Source organism: Entelurus aequoreus, linkage group LG10, assembly GCF_033978785.1.
Source record: "Entelurus aequoreus isolate RoL-2023_Sb linkage group LG10, RoL_Eaeq_v1.1, whole genome shotgun sequence".
NCBI lineage: Eukaryota > Metazoa > Chordata > Actinopteri > Syngnathiformes > Syngnathidae > Entelurus > Entelurus aequoreus.
Window position 1 is genome coordinate 79,786,979 of NC_084740.1, and position 19,973 is coordinate 79,806,951.

The 19,973-nt window shown below is 36.3% G+C and overlaps 1 long non-coding RNA gene across 1 annotated transcript in view; it reads left to right on the forward strand.

Annotated features, from left to right (window-relative positions):
* The window catches only part of LOC133659086 (uncharacterized), a 206,587-nt gene that overhangs the window by 107,615 nt on the left and 78,999 nt on the right, over positions 1 to 19,973 (forward strand). Inside the window, exon 4 of the long non-coding RNA XR_009827598.1 lies at positions 12,481 to 12,597. This is a non-coding gene — a long non-coding RNA (uncharacterized LOC133659086). The remainder of the gene's footprint in view (positions 1 to 12,480; positions 12,598 to 19,973) is intronic.

The window sequence follows — 19,973 nt, forward strand, 5'->3', positions numbered from 1 at the left end:
TTGTGGATTCTTTTAGTCGCTGTTTCTAACGTTGCGAGGGAGCAGGTATCGTTAATAACTGGTGGGAGGAGCCCATGAATTGGACTCCAATGTGCATGGATTAGCTAACTCAGGGGTGTCCAAAGTGCCGCCCGGGGGACATTTGCGGCCCGCAGCTAATTGTTTAGCGGGGCCGCCACACGTTCTGCAAAAATTGCAAAATTGATAGTATTGCAAAAATAAAAATAAAAACATTTAAAAAAGTGGAATGAGGTGAAATCTAACGGGGAAAAGTTGCAATGTTGACACAAAGCTGCCATGCAGGCAGTTACTGGTTACAAAGGAACCTATTGTTATTGTAAGGTTTTATTATTATTATTATTATTTATTATTATTATTCTTCCGCCGCCACAAAAAACGCTAATTTGACTCACCAAATTTGACACACACATCAGACCTGCAAAAATTGCATGTTAATAAAAAAAAAAACAACCCAAAAATCAAAATTGCGCACTGGCGCCCCCTAGGAAAAAACAAAAACAAACTGCCTGTAACTCAGACGATGTAGGTCAGACGTACATTTCATAATTTTACATCCTCGGGCAAAAACCAACAGGAAGTTGGCAATTTGCCCCTCAAGACAAAATTGTACTAAAAAAACTTATTATTATTATTATTATTATTATTCTTCCGCCGCCACAAAAAACGCTAATTTGACCCACTTAACATGCTTCAAAACTCACCAAATTTGACACACACATCAGGACCTGCGAAAATTGCAAGTTAATAAAAAAAACAAACCCCAAAAATCAAAATTGCGCTCTAGCGCCCCCTAGGAAAAAACAAAAACAAACTGCCTGTAACTCAGACGATGTAGGTCAGACGTAGACCTACATTTCATAATTTTACATCCTCGGGCAAAAACCAACAGGAAGTTGGCAATTTCCCCTTCAAGACAAAATTGTACTAAAAAAACTCATTTTTGCCTCTTTGACCTCTAATTTGACCCCCTTAAAATACTTCAAAACTCACCAAAATTCTCACACACATCGGGACTGGTGGAAATTGCGATCTAAAAAAAAACCGAACCCCAAAACTCAAAATTGTGCTCTAGAGCAATTTTTGAATTAAACAGAGAAAAAACTGCTTCTCAGAGGAAAACTCTGACAAAACTGCTTGTAACTTCCGGTAGGAAGGTCTTAGAGACATGAAACAAATACCTCTATGTAGGTCTCACCTAGACCTACATTTCATAGATTGACATCCTTCAGCAAAAATCAACAGGAAGTTTGCTATTCCTCCTTCAAAACTAAATTTTTGTTACAACCGGTCACCAAACATCAAACGTTATCTCCTTCCTTTAACTCCCAGTACGAATATCGTAGAGACACGAAACAAAAACCTCTATGTAGGTCTCACTCAGGACTACCACTGGACAAAAGTATTGGGACACCTAGGACTAGCACCTGCCAAAATGCGGACCCGACCAACGCTGCTTGCAGCTTTAATTTTTCTTTTGTCTTTCTTTATTTTTCTTTTTTTTGCCATTGTTCAAAAAAAAAAAAAAAAGACCAAAAAATCTGTTATAATGAATTATTGACCTATTCAAGGCTCCAATTACTTCAAAAATGTCACTTTAAAATGTTTTATGTGAAATATTGCATATATTGTGTGGTTGCCATATAAAAACATCAAAGTTTTCTTTGACAAAAGAGCATAAAACAAACAAAATAATAGTTCAAACATAAACTCGACAGATATATCTGAAGTTGATCTCGTAACTTAAGTGTTGAAATAAAAAAAATAAAAAATAAAAATGTATCACTTTAAGAGTGGGGGACCTTTTGGATCCCAAATATATTTAGTGGGATTTTATTTAACTTTTCACTGTGATTCCTCCAAAATATTAAAGAATTAAAATCAATGGTGTGCTGCATTATTGATCTTTTAGGGCTCTAATTACTAAATATTTCAGTTTTACTATAAAAAACAAAGTTGTCTTTGACAGAAAAGGCATAAAACTTTTATTATTATTATTTTTTTAAACTTTATATCAACCTGAAGTTGATAGAGATTTACTGTAAGCGTTAAAAAAAAGAATAATTTGACTTATTTTTAACATTTTAATGACGGACCCTTTATGGTCCCCGGGAGCCCTAAAGGTTAAAAAAAAAATCCATATATTTTGTTATGGTTTGAAAATGAAAAATATCAAAATGGCCCCCGCATTCTTTAATTTTTCCGTGTGCGGCCCTCAGTGGAAAAAGTTTGGACACCCCTGATCTAACCGTACTACTTAGGGGTGTAACGGTACACACAAATTTCGGTTCGGTACGTACCTCGTTTTAGAGGTCACGGTTCGGTTCATTTTCGGTACAGTAAGAAAACAACAAAATATAAATGTTTTGGTAATTTATAAGGATGTCCGATAATGGCTTTTTAACGATATCCGATATTCCGATATTGTCCAACTCTTTAATTACTGATACCGATATCAACCGATATATGCAGTCGTGGAATTAACACATTATTATGCCTAATTTGGACAACCAGGTATGGTGAAGATAAGGTACTTTTTAAAAAAAAAAAAAAAAAAAAAAAGATAAATAAATTAAAAACATTTTCTTGAATAAAAAAGAAAGTACAACAATATCAAAACAGTTACATAGAAACTAGTAATGAATGAAAATGAGTCAAATGAAGTGTTAAAGGTTAGTACTATTAGTGGAGCAGCAGCACGCACAATCATGTGTGCTTACGGACTGTATCCCTTGCAGACTGTATTGATATATAATGTAGGAAGCAGAATATTAATAACAGAAAGAAACAACCCTTTTGTGTGAATGAGTGTAAATGGGGGAGGGAGGTTTTTTGGCTTGGTGCACTAATTGTAAGTGTATCTTGTGTTTTTATGTGGATTTAATAAAAAAAATAAAAATAAAAAAAAACAACGATACAGATAATAAAAAAAACGATACCGATAATTTCCGATATTACATTTTAACGCATTTATCGGCCGATAATATCGGCCTGCCGATATTATCGGACATCTCTAGTAATTTATTTACCAAATTTGTAAACAATGGCTTTATCCTTTTAACATTGGGAACACTATAATAGTTCTGCATACGTTAATCAACATTAAACTGCCTCAAGTTGTTGCTCAGATTAAATAAAATGACCAAACTTTTCTTCTACGTATAAAAAGTGCAACATTAAAGGCCTACTGAAAGCCACTACTAGCGACCACGCAGTCTGATAGTTTATATATCAATGATGAAATCTTAACATTGCAACACATGCCAATACGGCCGGGTTAACTTATAAAGTGACATTTTAAATTTCCCGCTAAACTTCCGGTTGAAAACGTCTCGGTATGATGACGTATGCGCGTGACGTCACGGAGTGAACGGAAGTATTCGGACCCCATCCAATACAAAAAGCTCTGTTTTCACCACATAATTCCACAGTATTCTGGACATCTGTGTGGGTGAATCTTTTGCAATTTGTTTAATGAACAATGAAGACTGCAAAGAAGAAACCTGTAGGTGGGATCGGTGTATTAGCGGCCGGCTGCAGCAACACAACCAGGAGGACTTTGAGATGGATAGCAGACATGCTAGCCGCCGACCTCACCTTGACTTCCTGCGTTTCCGGGCCGCCGACCGCATCTATGATCGGGTGAAGTCCTATCTGCATTTAAGCACGATGCTATCACGTTAGCTCCGTAGCTAAAGTGCTTCGACGATGTATTGTCGTGGAGATAAAAGTCACTGTGAATGTCCATTTCGCGTTCTCGACTCTAATTTTCAAGAGGATATAGTATCCGAGGTGGTTTAAAATACAAATCTGTGATCCACAATAGAAAAAGGAGAAAGTGTGTAATCCAATGAACCCTTGCACCTAAGTTACGGTCAGAGCGAAAAAAGATACGTCCTGCACTGCACTCTAGTCCTTCACTCTCACGTTCCTCATCCACAAATCTTTCATCCTGGCTCAAATTAATGGGGTAATCGTCGCTTTCTCGGTCCGAATCGCTCTCGCTGCTGGTGTAAACAATGCGGAAATGTGAGGAGCCTTTCAACCTGCGACGTCACGCTACTTCCGGTACAGGCAAGGCTTTTTTTTTTATCAGCGACCAAAAGTAGCGAACTTTATCGTCGATGTTCTCTACTAAATCCTTTCAGCAAAAATACACTACCGTTCAAAAGTTTGGGGTCACCCAAACAATTTTGTGGAATAGCCCTCATTTCTAAGAATAAGAATAGACTGTGGAGTTTCAGATGAAAGTTCTCTTTTTCTGGCCATTTTGAGCGTTTAATTGACCCCACAAATGTGATGCTCCAGAAAGGATATAGTATCCGGTGGTTTAAAATACAAATCCGTGATCCACAATAGAAAAAGGAGAAAGATTGGAATCCAATGAACCCTTGTACCTAAGTTACGGTCAGAGCGAAAAAAGATACGTCCTGCACTGCACTCTAGTCCTTCACTCTCACGTTCCTCATCCACGAATCTTTCATCCTCGCTCAAATTAATGGGGTAATTGTCGCTTTCTCGGTCCGAATCGCTCTGGCTGCATTGTAAACAACACGCGACTTCCGGTACAGGCAAGGCTTTTTTTTTATCAGCGATCAAAAGTAGCGAACTTTATCGCCGATGTTCTCTACTAAATCCTTTCAGCAAAAATATGGCAATATCGCGAAATGATCAAGTATGACACATAGAATGGATCTGCTATTCCCGTTTAAATAAAAAAAAATTAATTTCAGTAGACATTTAAAGTTTTGGTGTTGTTTACTTGAGCCATATTGCAGTCGACACGTATCTCTTATGTGTGACTGCCATCCACTGGTCACACTTATCATTACACCACGTACCAAATAAAATTGCTACGAGGTCGGTAAGCACAACCAGAATTATTCCGTACATTAGGCGCACCGGGTTGTAAGGCGCACTGTCGATTTTTGAGAAAATGAAAGGATTTTAAGTCGACACGTATCTCTTATGTGTGACTGCCATCTACTGGTCACACTTATCATTACACCACGTACCAAATAAAATTGCTACGAGGTCGGTAAACACAACCAGAATTATTCCGTACATTAGGCGCACCGGGTTGTAAGGCGCACTGTCGATTTTTGAGAAAATGAAAGGATTTTAAGTCGACACGTATCTCTTATGTGTGGCTGCCATCTACTGGTCACACTTATCATTACACCACGTACCAAATAAAATTGCTACGAGGTTGGTAAACACAACCAGAATTATTCCGTACATTAGGCGCACCGGGTTGTAAGGCGCACTGTCGATTTTTGAGAAAATGAAAGGATTTTAAGTCGACACATATCTCTTATGTGTGACTGCCATCTACTGGTCACACTTATCATTACACCATGTACCAAATAAAATTGCTACGAGGTCGGTAAGCACAACCAGAATTATTCCGTACATTAGGCGCACCGGGTTGTAAGGCGCACTGTCGATTTTTGAGAAAATTAAAGGATTTTAAGTCGACACGTATCTCTTATGTGTGACTGCCATCTACTGGTCACACTTATCATTACACCACGTACCAAATAAAATTGCTACGAGGTCGGTAAACACAACCAGAATTATTCTGTACATGAGGCGCACCGGGTTGTAAGGCGCACTGTCGATTTTTCAGAAAATGAAAGGATTTTAAGTCGACACGTATCTCTTATGTGTGACTGCCATCTACTGGTCACACTTATCATTACACCACGTACCAAATAAAATTGCTACGAGGTCGGTAAACACAACCAGAATTATTCCGTACATTAGGCGCACCGGGTTGTAAGGCGCACTGTCGATTTTTGAGAAAATGAAAGGATTTTAAGTGCGCCTTATAGTCTGAAAAATACGGTATTTCTATTTATTTCCCTTAAACACCTGTAGAAATAACTTCTTGTCAGTAATCACTGGCAGCAGAGGCCGATGACTAAAAGCCTACACGAGAAATTTTTTAAAATCCTCCATTGTTCCTGTGAATCAGAGTTGGGGGGTGGGGGGGGCGGAACCCAACAACTCTATGGAGTGACTGAGTGGTCCATTTGTCCACCTGCAGGCTGAAACAAACCGCTGCCTGTTATCCCTCTCGGATACAAGACGGAGCTGTGAGTGCCTGAAGACAATAATGTCATTTGAAGAAAACCGCGGGAGTAATTGTCCGAGCTGACTGTCACTCATTGGTCTCTGCGTAAGTGGACGCGGCCGCCGAAGCTATTTTAAAACCCTTGCTATTGTTGCCTCTGCTAGCATTGTCAGACCTTCAACCAAATCTGCATGTGGAGCAATCGCAACTTCTAATGCTGCTTTTGCCAATTGCACCCCAGGATATTATTTATCATACCCACAGGAGGTCCTCCATCTACGGAGGAGTTCTGCTCCTACCACGCCGATGGAAGTTGAGTTTTAGTGTAAATTGGCACTTATACCGTAATTTCCGGACTATAAGCCGCTACTTTTCCCCCTCGTTCTGGTCCCTGCGGCTTATACAAGGGTGCGGCTTATACAAGGGTGCGGCTTATACAAGGGTGCGGCTTATATGCGGCCTGTTCTTCTCCGACACCGACGAAGAGGATTTCGGTGGTTTTAGTACGCAGGAGGAAGACAATGATTAAAGACTGACTTTTCATATACCGGTAGGCTGGTTATTTTGATAACGTACAGGCGAGCACTTTGTATTACTTTGCACCGTTGTATTATTTGTACTCTGCACGAATGCTGTTCGCCATGTCAAAGATGTGAAAGTTTGATTGAATGATTGAAAGATTTATTGTTAATAAATGGGACGCTTTGCGTTCCCAAACAGTCATCTCTGTCCCGACAATCCCCTCCGTGGTAGCAGGAACCCCTATTATCAGGGGTCACCAACGTGGTGCCCGCAGGCACCAGGTAGCCCGTAAGGACCAGATGAGTAGCCCGCTGGCCTGTTCTAAAAATAGCTCAAATAGCAGCACTTACCAGTGAGCTGCCTCTATTTTTTTAAATTGTATTTATTTACTAGCAAGCTGGTCTCGCTTTGCTCGACATTTTTAATTCTAAGAGAGACAAAACTCAAATAGAATTTGAAAATCCAAGAAAATATTTGAAAGACTTGGTCTTCACTTGTTCAAATAAATTCATACATTTTTTTTACTTTGCTTCTTATAACTTTCAGAAAGACAATTTTAGAGAAAACATACAACCTTAAAAATGATTTTAGGATTTTTAAACACATATACCGTTTTACCTTTTAAATTCCTTCCTCTTCTTTCCTGACAATTAAAATCAATGTTCAAGTAATTTTTTTTTTTATTGTAAAGAATAATAAATACATTTTAATTTAATTCTTCATTTTAGCTTCTGTTTTTTCGACGAAGAATATTTGTGAAATATTTCTTCAAACTTATTATGATTGAAGTTCAAAAAAATTATTCTGGCAAATCTAGAAAATCTGTAGAATCAAATTTAAATCTTATTTCAAAGTCTTTTGAATTTCTTTTAAAATTTTTGTTCTGGAAAATCTAAAAGAAATAATGATTTGTCTTTGTTAGAAATATAGCTTGGTCCAATTTGTTATATATTCTAACAAAGTGCAGATTGTATTTTAAACCTATTTAAAACATGTCATCAAAATTCTAAAATTAATCTTAATCAGGAAAAATTACTAATGATGTTCCATGAATTATTTTTTTTATTTTTTCAAAAAGATTCGAATTAGCTAGTTTTTCTCTTCTTTTTTTCGGTTGAATTTTGAATTTTAAAGAGTCGAAATTGAAGATAAACTATGTTTCAAAATTTAATTGTCATTTTTTTTTCGTGTTTTCTCCTCTTTTAAACCGTTCAATTAAGTGTAAATATCATTATTATTAATAATAACATAGAGTTAAAGGTAAATTGAGCAAATTGGCTATTTCTGGCAATTTATTGAAGTGTGTATCAAACTGGTAGCCCTTCGCATTAATCACTACCCAAGAAGTAGCTCTTGGTTTAAAAAAGGTTGGTGACCCCTGCCCTATATACTACGGTAATTACACATCAAAACCCTGCGGCTTATAGTCGGGTGCGGCTTATATATGGAGCAATCTGTATTTTCCCCTAAATTTAGCTGGTGCGGCTTATAGTCAGGTGCGGCTTATAGTCCGGAAATTACGGTAAGTAACTCACACAGAACACAATAATTAAAGGCCTACTGAAAGCCACTACTAGCGACCACGCAGTCTGATAGTTTATATATCAATGATGAAATCTTAACATTGCAACACATGCCAATACGGCCGGGTTAACTTATAAAGTGACATTTTAAATTTCCCGGCAAACTTCCGGCTGAAAACGTTTCGATATGATGATATGATGCGCGTGACGTCAACGGTTGAAGCGGAAGTATTCGGAGCCCACTGAATCCAATACAAAAAAGCTCTGTTTTCATCTCAAAATTCCACAGTATTCTGGACATCTGTGTTGGTGAATCTTTTGCAATTTGTTTAATGAACAATGGAGACTGCAAAGAAGAAACAACACAACCAGGAGGACTTTGAGGATAGCAGACACGCTAGCCGAACGACCTCACTTTGACTTCCTCCGCCAACCGCATCGGTGATCGGGTGAAGTCCATTTGCCGTAAATACAAACCCCGTTTCCATATGAGTTGGGAAATGGTGTTAGATGTAAATATAAACGGAATACAATGATTTGCAAATCCTTTTCAAGCCATATTCAGTTGAATATGCTACAAAGACAACATATTTGATGTTCAAACTGATAGACCTTTTTTTTTTTTGTGCAAATAATCCTTAACTTTAGAATTTGATGGCAGCAACACGTGACAAAGAAGTTGGGAAAGGTGGCAATAAATACTGATAAAGTTGAGGAATGCTCATCAAACACTTATTTGGAACATCCCACAGGTGAACAGGCTAATTGGGAACAGGTGGGTGCCATGATTGGGTATAAAAGTAGATTCCATGAAATGCTCAGTCATTCACAAACAAGGATGGGGCGAGGGTCACCACTTTGTCAACAAATGCCTAAACAAATGCTTGAACAGTTTAAGAAAAACCTTTATCAACCAGCTACTGCAAGGAATTTAGGGATTTCACCATCTACGCTCCGTAATATCATCAAGGGGTTCAGAGAATCTGGAGAAATCACTGCACGTAAGCAGCTAAGCCCGTGACCTTCCATCCCTCAGGCTGTACTGCATCAACAAGCCACATCAGTGTGTAAAGGATATCACCACATGGGCTCAGGAACACTTCAGAAACCCACTGTCAGTAACTACAGTTGGTCGCCACATCTGTAAGTGCGAGTTAAAACTCTCCTATGCAAGGCGAAAAACCGTTTATCAACAACACCCAGAAACGCCGTCGGCTTCGCTGTGGCCTGAGCTCATCTAAGATGGACTGATACAAAGTGGAAAAGTGTTCTGCGGTCTGACGAGTCCACATTTCAAATTGTTTTTGGAAACTGTGGACGTCGTGAGGAAAGAGGAAAAGAACCATACGGATTGTTCTAGGTGCAAAGTGTAAAAGCCAGCATGTGTGATGGTATGGGGGTGTATTAGTGGCCAAGACATGGGTAACTTACACATCGGTGAAGGCACCATTAATGCTTGAAAGGTACATACAGCTTTTGGAGCAACATATGTTGCCATCCAAGCAACGTTACCGTGGACGCCCCTGCTTATTTTTGAATTCTGTTTATATTTACATCTAACACAATTTCCCAACTCATATGGAAACGGGGTTCGCACAACAAGTACTTACTCATCGCTGTTACCTGTTCAACTGAAATCAATGCTTTCCTTTTTAGATGTGCAAGACGAGAGACCGATTCTGACGGCAGGTAAGAATGCGACGACACGGGCAAGGAAACGACGAATGTCACCGAGCAAGGGAGGGATCAAAAGCTTGAACCCAATTTCCACAGTGCTCCTGATTTTTAGTAGGTGAATGTTCAATTGTGGTGGGAGAAAAGTTGCACATTTTCACTCGGTCATTTTCCGTTGTACCGGTGAAACTCATAAAAAGGTAAAAAAAAAAGTCCAGCAATTTAACTTGAAATGTAAAACTAATATGTGATTTTCATAAATTACATGCAAAGTGAGATTAGTCAAGACTTTGTTATAATATTGATGATCACAACTTACAGTTTTTTGAAAACCCCACATTTTCTTAGGTTTTCTATTCAAGGTTTTCATAAGCTCTAAGCCATAATCATCACAATTATATCAAAAGAAGGCTTGAAATATCTTGTGTTGCTTTGGGGTTACCATGCCAACAACAGAGCTGCATTTCAGCGTATTACTTATCCTGTTTACCCTGACTGAGCCTGCTCTTGTTTATTAGGTACATTTTTACGTGCTTTCAAGTACAAATCAGGGAATAAATCTGCCAGGACTGAAAAATACCTCATTTGTGTACACTTTTATAGATTCTCCTGGATATATTATTGTATTATTCACAATTAATATTTGAATATGTTATTAAAAGAAATAAATGAATAAGAAAACATCCAAAAAGCACTAAATAGAATATTTTAATTTATTATATAATGTAATTTAATAATTTACTTATAGTCCACATTTGGACATGAATTTATTTGAATTATTTATCCTTTGATATTTTGTGGTAATAAAGTGTGTTTAACAAAACATTTAGTAATCAAATTTAAAATAACGTTTTCCAAACTACACCCGCTTAGTGTCAATTAAAAGGCACTATCGATTTTATGGACTGGACTCTCACTATTATGTTAGATCCACTATGGACTAAACTCTCACTATTATGTTAGATCCACTATGGACTGGACTCACACTATTATGTTAGATCCACTATGGACTGGACTCACACTATTATGTTAGATCCACTATGGACTAAACTCTCACTATTATGTTAGATCCACTATGGACTGGACTCTCACACTATTATGTTAGATCCACTATGGACTGGACTCTCACTATTATGTTAGATCCACTATGGACTGGACTCTCACACTATTATGTTAGATCCACTATGGACTGGACTCTCACACTATTATGTTAGATCCACTATGGACTAAACTCTCACTATTATGTTAGATCCACTATGGACTGGACTCTCACACTATTATGTTAGATCCACTATGGACTGGACTCTCACTATTATGTTAGATCCACTATGGACTGAACTCTCACACTATTATGTTAGATCCACTATGGACTGGACTCTCACTATTATGTTAGATCCACTATGGACTGGACTCTCACTATTATGTTAGATCCACTATGGACTGGACTTTCACAATATTATATCAGACCCACCCGACGTCCATTGCATCCAGTCTCCCCTAGAAGGGATTCGGGGCTATATATATAAACATTGATTGATTGATTGATTGATTGATAAGAACAGTATTGATTGATTGATTGATTGATTGAGACTTTTATTAGTAGGTTGCACAGTGAAGTACATATTCCGTACAATTGACCACTAAATGGTAACGCCCGAATACGTTTTTCAACTTGTTTAAGTCGGGGTCCACTTAAATGGATTCATGATACAGATATATACTATCATATATACTATCATCATAATACAGTCATCACACAATGAATTATTTATATGTATTTATTTATTTAGGTAACTATCGACCTGTTCATAAACAATTTTTTCCATTACTTTCGAAATGGAACTGAGAATAGAAACAGGTCGGTAGTTGCCAGGTTCCAATTTGCTTCCTTTTTTAAAGAGGGGAGTTACTCTTGCAATCTTAAAATCTTTTGGTACTTGGCTTTGTGTAATTGATAGGTTTATTATGTGCGTGATGATCGGGGCAATGATGGAGGCAGAGTCCCTGAGGAATGTGGAGGGAATATTATCAAGGCCGGTGGCTTTGTTAGGGTGGAGCGCGCTCAAATTTTTAAATAGTAAATACATTGACTTGAAGGTATAATTTGCTGTGAATATTTGTAAACGCTACAACATCACCAATGCTACGTTGACATCCTCGTACTTACTTGGATGTCACATTGTTGCTTTTATAATGGAGAAGATAAAAGGTTTAACTCCAGCCGCTCCCTCAGTCACAGAAGCAAATGAAAGAGTGAAAAAGGCTGTGAAGGCCTTCGTTTATCCATCAATATCATACTCGGAACTCCCGCTTTCTTTCTCCCCCGCGTCTTCTTGATGTGGGCCTCACTTTATCAGTAAACACTTGTTCTCTCCTCCCATCCAGCCGGCGAGAGGAGGGCGACTAGAGGACTCCAAATAATGCAATTAAACACTGACCGCAGGGTTCAGTGCTGCTTATCAATACACCCGGCAGGGGGGCCCGAGAAAGTCTCGAACCAGGGGCGTCGCCTGTCTACCGCGAAGAGACCAAGCGTTTTATTAGGACACTTCTCCAAAAAAAGACTTTTCTGGAAATTAAACTGAAGAGGTTTGGTGCTTCTACAAACAGGGGAAACGAAAGCAAGACCAGCTAATTGTCAAGTTCTGCTTATCTTTTTGTCCTCAGGTGCTCCACAGGGGGGACGAGGACATGTGACGACCACCTCTGACACGTAACGCAGCTGGCCGTGTTCACAAAGCTCTGCCTGACAACTGGACCTCAAATCTTCATCTAGAACTCGCAGTAAGTGCATATTCAAATATAGCTTATTACATTAAAGCAGGGGTCACCAACCTTTTTGAAAGCAAGAGCTACTTCTTGGGTAGTGATTAATGCGAAGGGCTACCAGTTTGATACACACTTCAATAAATTGCCAGAAATAGCCAATTTGCTCAATTTACCTTTAACTCTATGTTATTATTAATAATTAATGATATTCACACTTAATTGAACGGTTTAAAAGAGGAGAATACACGAAAAAAAATGACAATTCAATTTTGAAACATAGTTTATCTTCAATTTCGACTCTTTAAAATTCAAAATTCAACCGAAAAAAAGAAGAGAAAAACTAGCTAATTCGAATATTTTTGAAAAAATAAAAAAAAGAATTAATTGAACATCATTAGTAATTTTTCCTGATTAAGATTAATTTTACAATTTTGATGACATGTTTTAAATAGGTTAAAATCCAATCTACACTTTGTTAGAATAAAAACAAATTGGACCAAGCTATATTTCTAACAAAGACAAATCATTATTTCTTCTAGATTTTCCTGAACAAAAATTTGAAAAGAAATTCTAAATAAGATTTCAATTTGATTCTACAGATTTTCTAGATTTGCCAGAATATTTGTTTTTAAATTTTAATCACAATAAGTTTGAAGAAATATTTCACAAATATTCTTCGTCGAAAAAACAGAAGCTAAAATGAAGAATTAAATTAAAATGTATTTATTATTCTTTACAATAAAAACAATTAATTCACTTGAACATTGATTTAAATTGTCAGGAAAGAAGAGGAAGGAATTTAAAAGGTAAAAAGGTATATGTGTTTAAAAATCCTGAAATCATTTTTAAGGTTGTATTTTTTCTCTAAAATTGTCTTTCTGAAAGTTATAAGAAGCAAAGTAAAAAAATTAATGAATTTATTTAAACAAGTGAAGTCTTTAAAATATTTTCTTGGATTTTCAAATTCTTTTTGAGTTTTGTCTCTGTTAGAATTAAAAATGTCGGGCAAAGCGAGACCAGCTTGCTAGTAAATAAATACAATTTAAAAAATAGAGGCAGCTCACTGGTAAGTGCTGCTATTTGAGCTATTTTTAGAACAGGCCAGCGGGCTACTCATCTGGTCCTTATGGGCTACCTGGTGCCCGCGGGCACCGCGTTGGTGACCCCTGTATTAAAGCAACAGTATGTGACACGTACTAACAGCTTCAAAACGATGCTGATGCTGTAGAAAATTCAATTCAAGTACTTTATCTTCAGGTGTGAAGACACCATGCAGCATAAAAAAAAGGTACAATGACTAACATTAGGCAACATGTAGCCAATATTATATAATAATCAATATACAACAAATCTGTTGGATATTTTAGAATGTGATAAGCATTTGATTTTTTATTGATTAAGGATTAAAAAGTACAAAGAGTTAATAATAGAGATGTCCGATAATATCGGCCTGCCGATATTATCGGCCGATATATGCGTTAAAATATAATATCGGAAATTATTGGTATCGTTTTTTTTTATTATCGGTATCGGTTTTTTTTTTGGTTTTTTTTATTTATTTATTTTTTTTAATTAAATCCACATAAAAAACACAAGATACACTTACAATTAGTGCACCAACCCAAAAAACCTCCCTCCCCCATTCACACTCATTCACACAAAAGGGTTGTTTGTTTCTGTTATTAATATTCTGCTTCCTACATTATATATCAATATATATCAATACAGTCTGCAAGGGATACAGTCCGTAAGCACACATGATTGTGCGTGCTGCTGCTCCACTAACAGTACTAACCTTTAACACTTCATTTTACTCATTTTCATTCATTACTAGTTTCTATGTAACTGTTTTTATATTGTTGTACTTTCTTTTTTATTCAAGAAAATGTTTTTAATTTATTTATCTTATTTTACTAATTTTTTTAAAAAGTACCTTATCTTCACCATACCTGGTTGTCCAAATTAGGCATAATAATGTGTTAATTCCACGACTGCATATATCGGTTGATATCGGTATCGGTAATTAAAGAGTTGGACAATATTGGAATATCGGATATCGGCAAAAAGCCATTATCGGACATCCCTAGTTAATAATACATTAAAATACCATGGTCATCTCAGAACAACTCTTTTCATGGTTTAATAGGACTGATGGACCACACTGCAAAAAGTGAAATCTAAGTAAGATGAAATATGTCAAATAAGGGTGATATTTGCTTATTTTCTGTCTGATAAGATAATTCTTCTCACTAAGCAGATTTTATGTTAGTGTTTTACTTGTTTTAAGTGTTTTGGTTCTAAATGATCTCAGTAAGATATTACAGCTTGTTGCTGAGATTTGATGAGCTATATTGAGTAAAACATGCTTGAAACTAGAATATCAACTGTTGTGTCATCAACACTCACAAGTAGAAAACTACTTTTTTAAAGTCATCATTTCTTATTTCAAGCATGAAATACAAAAATCATGACTTTGACACAATTGTGTCTCATAATTAAAACAGATGACAGCCAAATGGACTTTGCTGTTTTATTTCCAATGAAACAATAGAAAACACGTACTCATATAGTAGTACAGTTGGCACAGTACAGTAAACTAGTTATAAAGTTAATATTCAAACATTTAACGTGTGACATTTCTAACAATGTTGAACAGAAAAGGTCCATGCACTGCAAAAAGTCAGTGTTCAAAAACAAGAAAAAAAAATACAAAAATTAGGGATATTTTATTTGAACTAAGCAAAATTATCTGCCAATAGAATAAGACAATTCGGCTTGTCGAGGCGGTACAAAACAGGTAAAATTAGCTAACCTCAATGAACCCAAAAATAGCTTAAAATAAGTATATTCTCACTAATAACAAGTGCACTTTTCTTGGTAGAAAAGTAAATGCTAGTGCCATTATCTTGACATAATGATATGCGCTCGGCATTACATTTCTTGAAACCAGCAAACTTATACTAAAAACTAGTTTATTGTTCTTAATGGAAAGTCAACAAGGCAAGCGCTTGTTACTCTCGGGGTCTCCTAGCCGCTCAGGCAAATCATATTGTCTAAAAATGCATTTTTCCATGGATAACATGACATCATCACTCCAAGTGCGTGCTCTTTCAGTCAATTAGTGCGCGAGGAATATATATATATATATATATATATATATATATATATATATATATATATATATATATATATATATATATATATATATATATATATATATATATATATATATATATATATATATATACACATGTATATATATATATATATACACACATGTATATATATATATATATACACACATGTATATATATATATATATATATATATATATATATATATATACACACACATGTATATATATATATGTATATATATATATATATATATACACACATGTATGTATATATATATATATATATATACATATGTATATATATATATATATATATATATATATACATATACACATGTATATATATATATATATATATATATATATATATATATATATATATATATATATATATATATATATACACACATATGTATATATATATATATATATATATATATATATATACACATGTATATATATATATATATATATATATATATATGTATATATACATATATATATATATGTATATATACATATATATATATATATATATATATATATATATATATATATATATATATATATATATATATATATATATATATATATATATATATATATATATATATATATATATATATATATATATATATATATACAGCCCGGCCCCAGCCAAATTTTTTTTTATTGTAATTTTGAAGAATTTACCTGAATGTGCATGAACTATTTCTGTTCAAAATTGTTAGAAATGTCACATGTTAAATGTTTAAATATTAAGTGTCAGTTTACTGTACTGTGCCAACTGTACTACTATATGAGTACGTGTTTTCTATTGTTTCATTGAAAATAAAACAGCAAAGTCCATTTGGCTGTCATCTGTTTTAATTATGAGACACAATTGTGTCAAAGTCATGATTTTTTTTTTTTCATGCTTAAAATAAGAAATGATGACTTTAAAAAAGTAGTTTTCTACTTGTGAGTGTTGATGACACAACTTTGCAACAGTTGATATTCTAGTTTCAAGCATGTTTTACTCAATATAGCTCATCAAATCTCAGCAACAAACTGTAATATCTTACTGAGATCATTTAGGACCAAAACACTTAAAACAAGTAAAACACTCTAACATAAAATCTGCTTAGTGAGAAGAATTATCTTATCAGACAGAAAATAAGCAAATATCACCCTTATTTGAGATATTTCATCTTACTTAGATTTCACTTTTTGCCGTGTGCACATTCAGATAAATTCTTCAAAATGACAATTATACAAATTTTGGCCGGGGGCGGGGATGTATATATGCGCACTAATTGACTGAAAGAGCACGCACTTGGCGCGATGATGTCATGTTATCCATGGAAAAATGCATTTTTAGACAATATGATTTGCCTGAGCGGCTAGGAGACCCCGAGAGTAACAAGCGCTTGCCTTGTTGACTTTCCATTAAGAACAATAAACTAGTTTTTAGTATAAGTTTGCTGGTTTCAAGAAATGTAATGCCGAGTGCATATCATTATGTCAAGATAATGGCACTAGCATTTACTTCATTTAAGAATATTTTTCAACATATTGAGCAAAAAGGTCTAATTTTTTTTTGTACCAAGAAAAGTGCACTTGTTATTAGTGAGAATATACTTATTTTAAGCTATTTTGGGTTCATTGAGGTTAGCTAATTTTACTTGTTTTGGAAAGTCTTGACAAGCCAAATGTTCTTGTTCTATTGGCAGATAATTTTGCTTAGTTCAAATAAAATACACCTCATTTTTATATATTTTTTTTCTTGTTTCTGAACACTGACTTTTTGCAGTGTGCAGCCTGGCCAATTCTTGTCTTCTGTTAGCCAAAGCATTGGTGCTAATGTTAGTGTTGAGATTTAGGTAACATACTTGTAAAGGTGTTGTGTTTGATCGAAGCTATAGTGTTATGTGTGGCATCTGAGCCAAGGATGTCGTCGTGGCTTGTGCAGCCCTTTGAGACATTTGTGACAAAGATAATAAATAATTATATACGTATATTCAGTCACAACATCCCAGCACACTTTAAACCAAGCAACACCCTGAGACAGAGACTGGTGCATCCTAAGACCGGACACCCCACGCCCACAAAAACAAGCTGGTGTGTGCTATCCAGGTAATGAATGCACTGGTTCATATATTGGGGTAAAAATTTGGGGCGGCATGGTGTAGTGGGTAGAGCAACCGTGCCAGGAACCTGAGGGTTGCAGGTTCGCTCCCCGCCTCTTACCATCCAAAAATCGCTGCCATTGTGTCCTTGGGCGGGATTGATTGATTGATTGATTGAGACTTTTATTAGTAGGTTGCACAGTGAAGTACATATTCCGTACAATTGACCACTAAATGGTAACACCCCAATAAGTTTTTCAACTTGTTTAAGTCGGGGTCCACTTAAATTGATTCATGATACAGATATATACTATCATATATACTATCATCATAATACAGTCATCACACAAGATAATCACATTGAATTATTTACATTATTTACAATCAGGGGTGCCTAATCTATAAAATCCGCTACACCTCCCTGATACCGAAGTACATGTCAAACTACTTCCTTAACGTAAATGACCGCCATAACCACAACACCAGGGGGTGCTCTACTAACCACGTTAAACCCAGATTCCGGTCTAACAAATGTCTTAACTCATTCTCTTTCTATGCCACATCAATGTGGAATGCGCTCCCAACAGGTGTAAAAGAAAGGGCATCTCTATCCTCCTTCAAAACCGCAATAAAAGTACACCTCCAGGCAGCTACAACCCTAAACTAACACCCTCCCCGGATTGCTAATAATCAAATGTAAACAATCAAATGCAGATACTTTTTCTTATGCCTTCTGATCTCTCTCTCTCTCTCTCTCTCTCTCTCTCTCTCTCTCTCTCTCTCTCTCTCTCTCTCTCTCTCTCTATGTCCACTACTTGATGTCCAAATCCTACCCCCCCCCCCCCCCCCCCTCCACACCCCTGATTGTAAATAATGTAAATAATTCAATGTGATTATCTTATGTGATGACTGTATTATGATGATAGTATATATGATAGTATATATCTGTATCATGAATCAATTTAAGTGGACCCCGACTTAAACAAGTTGAAAAACTTATTGTGGTGTTACCATTTAGTGGTCAATTGTACGGAATATGTACTTCACTGTGCAACCTACTAATAAAAGTCTCAATCAATCAATAAATCAAATGAAGGGGGGGGGGGTAGGATATGGACAGCAAGTAGTGGACGTAGAGAGAGAGAGAGAGAGAGAGAGAGAGATCAGAAGGCATAAGAAAAAGAAAAAGTATCTGCATTTGATTGTTTACGTTTGATTATTAGCAATCCGGGGAGGGTGTTAGTTTAGGGTTGTAGCTGCCTGGAGGTGAACTTTTATTGCGGTTTTGAAGGAGGATAGAGATGCCCTTTCTTTTATACCTGTTGGGAGCGCATTCCACATTGATGTGGCATAGAAAGAGAATGAGTTAAGACCTTTGTTAGACCGGAATCTGAGTTTAACGTGGTTAGTGGAGCTCCCCCTGGTGTTGTGGTTATGGCGGTCATTTACGTTAAGGAAGTAGTTTGACATGTACTTCGGTATCAGGGAGGTGTAGCGGATTTTATAGACCAGGCTCAGTGCAAGTTGTTTAACTCCCTGAGCCAGCCCACTTTGGAGAAGTGGGTAGGAGTGAGGTGTGATCTGGGGTGGAGGTCTAGAAGTAATCTGACTAGCTTGTTCTGAGATGTTTGGAGTCTAGAGGGTTTTGGAGGTGCTAGGGTACCAGGAGGTGCATGCGTAATCGAAAAAGGGTTGAACGAGAGTTCCCGCCAGAATCCTCAAGGTGCTTTTGTTGACCAGAGAGGAAATTCTGTAGAGGGACACTTCACCCTTGCCCCCGGTGCCACTCACACCGGTGAATTGAATGATGAAGGATAGGTGGCGGTCGGACAATTGTTGCACTACTGCCACGTTGAGGCCTTGTTGATCTCTTGTCTGTTGATAGTCTACCTCATGTTGATCTCTTGTTTTTTTGTTTGTATGTTTACAATAACTTTTACATTTAAAGTTTTTTGTACGAAAAACAAATACTGGACAGTCAGCATTGTAACCAAATAATGGCCTGGTGCAGGCTGCTGCAAAAAGAAATAAAAGCCTTGTGCAAATAATCGCCTGCTTCTTTTAAACGCCCGTCTCCAAAATCGATTATGTGAAATAAACGCCCGGGCTACTATTTGGTAATATACGCTAAGTCAGGGGTCACCAAC